Source organism: Gavialis gangeticus, unplaced genomic scaffold, assembly GCF_001723915.1.
Source record: "Gavialis gangeticus isolate Ggan-Ray unplaced genomic scaffold, GavGan_comp1, whole genome shotgun sequence".
Lineage (NCBI taxonomy): Eukaryota > Metazoa > Chordata > Crocodylia > Gavialidae > Gavialis > Gavialis gangeticus.
In genome coordinates this window covers 15,113,723-15,116,693 of record NW_017729014.1, presented here as the reverse complement: position 1 = coordinate 15,116,693, position 2,971 = coordinate 15,113,723, and positions in this window count along the sequence as shown.

The window sequence follows — 2,971 nt, the reverse complement described above, 5'->3', positions numbered from 1 at the left end:
CTGCTCCTCCCAGTTGATGTCAGGGTAATTCATATCCCCCATGACCACAACATCCTTTGCACGCACGGCCTCCCCCAGCCGCCTGGAGACTTCCAGATCCAGCTCTTCCTCCTGATGTGGTGGCCTGTAGTAGACCCCTACCACCAGATCCCTCTCCCCCCACCCTCCTTGAAGTGATGCCCTAGCTCTCTGAATGACCTGCTTGACCTTCTCCTGGGTGTTTAGCTTGAAATTGTACCACTCATGGCAGTGAGAGCTTTGCTGGTGACCTTAGGTAGACGGGTCCCTCCTGAGTAACCCATTTGTCCCTATGGGAGGGAAGAAGGGATAGACTCAGAGAGAAGCAGGAGTGGATGGGACCTCCATAGGTCGTCGTGTCCAACCCCCTGCCTGAGGCAGGGTTATCCCTATCCAAGCCGTCCTATAGAAATCCATAGTCTATTTTAGAAAAACTTAGTGTGAACAGCTGGCAGGTGGTGGGGAGGGCTGGGGTGGGCAATGGAGATGAAAGGCAATGAACGGCAAGGGCAGATGACAGTGGGCACGTCTACTCAAGACGCTACGTCACTACAGCGATGTAGCATCAGCAGGCACGAACCGTGATGCCACCAGTACTCCACAATAGTACTGGCTGAACAACCCACACAGCACCAGGGCTGTGCTTTAGCAAGTACTAAATGCCTGTGCAGATAGGTGCACGTGTAAATGGGCCCAATGAGGCATATATATCTGTGCGAAGGAGAGAGAAAGCAAGATAGTGTATTTAAACTTCAAATGTACTGGCAACAAAACCATGCCAATGAGTGACCTGGCAGCCTAACATCCCTCTGATTGCTTGTGTTGTATATTGTAACCCTTTCTCTTACTCTTTGGGTTTCTAGACCATGAGCTTTCTAAACTGGGAGCTTGCTGGGACAGAGAGTATGCGTTTGAAAAGTGCCCTATTGCATTTTAGAGCCAGCCTCGGTAACCCTTTCACTAGGATAGCTCAGAATCTGGAATCTTTTGCATGAAAAAAGAAGGATTACTGCACATAAACGTCTATGTAAAAAATACGAGGTTTTGGAGAAAGGGATGGTGAAAGACAGTCTGCTGTTGTAAACTAATTTGGCTGCTTGTTCCCTTTCTTGCTGTTAACTCATTTGTCATTTTGACCTGTTCTATTGCTATATCAACATGGATCTGGTCAAAGGACACGTGGTATATAACAGAGAAACAGATGACACGAGGCATGTCTTGGTGACAGCCCTGGGATGTGGTGAATGATGTCAATCAGCTGATTGATGACCTTGCAGTTGCTCCAGTAATGGACTGAGCAGTTTTTTCTCCCCTAATGTTTCTTAGGTTCCCGTTGCCTCCAGGCCCTCAGTTTAACATATCAAATGAGTGAAACCTCTTCTCATAGCCTGTCCTCATGGCTGGAAGTCCTCTCTGCCCGTCTGCCAAGAGTGTATAGATGGGCTCCGGGTGGGAAATGCCCCGTGGCTGCAAGAATGATGCTTTGTTAATGGTCACACTAGAAGAATATAGGACAGCCCTCAGGTAAGGCATGTTGGGTGAAATGAGTCAGTGCGAGTACCCCCGTAGAGCAGGGGCTGTTGGCTTCGAATGCAATGCAGCATAGAGCGATGACAGTGATTTTGTAACAGCAAATGTGTCACATCTTTCCCGCGGGCCATAGTACCAGTTGTGAGGAAGTAACACATTCTGACAAGGGAAGCCCTGCCTCTTTATTGTGTTTGCTCAAAGCAGAAAATGCCCAGGGAGGCCTGGCAAGCTCATCTTATCACTAGCAGTCACCTGTGTTTGCAAGACAGCCTTCTTAGGCAGGGCATGTACTTGAGCAAGACAGTGTCAGCTGCATTCAAAGCACAATGCACAGGGTACAAGATACTTTGGCAAGATAGTGTAGAGCAAAACAGACCCAGGTATAGAGCTAGGTTCAAAGTCACTGGCATGCAACTGGCTCCTAAGCCCTCCCAGCCCCAGCTGGACAATTCTCTCGTGTTCCCGTCTGACGAAAGTCGGGAGTGGATGACTCGTCTTGACCTGCTGGTTGGGGACGGCACCGGAGACCGATTCTGCTCTTTGCTTCCAAGGGCCCATCCACACAGAAAGATTTACAGGCACTTCTCTGCCATGATGGAAGCTGGCAAACAGATAGGTGATCTGGCCAGGATCGCTTGCCTTGGGGTGAAGAAGATGGCATCCCAGCTCCCGGCTGTAGAGCTAAAAAAGAATCCTGATCATTTTTCTTGCCCCAGTCAGGGCTTTGTGGCCTAATTACTCGCAAATGGGGCCATTTCTTCCATCTCACCACTGCACCCAATACAGAACGGCTATTGGATGCACAGGATCACTGGGCAGAGGCTAACCCATCAGCCCCTTTCACTTCCCACCCACATATTGAGTGATTCACACTAACTTAGTCTACTGGGACCCCTTCACAGCCTGGGACCTGGCAAAACTGCCTTGCCCCTAGAATTGGCTATAACATACAGAGCATCACAGTCCCAGGATCACTCTCGGTCACTAACTGTGCACCTGGGACATGGCCTAAAAAACTGTAGTGAACGATGCCTGGTGAAAAGCAGCAAGGGGTGGAGGGACCTGGAACTCAGCATAGCTTTAACGTGGAATATATCTTTGCCTGTCCTGTCTGGACGAATTCCTGCTGACCGTCTGTAGAAGCAGGAAGAGCTTTTGGAGTATGGATAGAGCGAGCATGTCTCTGGGTGGGGGCAGGGAGGAGGAACGGGATCCTCCTTGGAAGTGAATTTGTACCAGGGTTCATTTTATCTCCCATTGGCTCCTTGCCTGGTATCACCCAGGTATGGGAACACAGCTGGAAGCTGCTAGGATTTGGATACCAGCTATTGCTTAACTCCTCTGCATGTCGCAGTTCTCACAGATCAAGGCCAAACTATCCATGGGAGCAGCACAGATGGAACAAGAAACGATCAAACCCGTG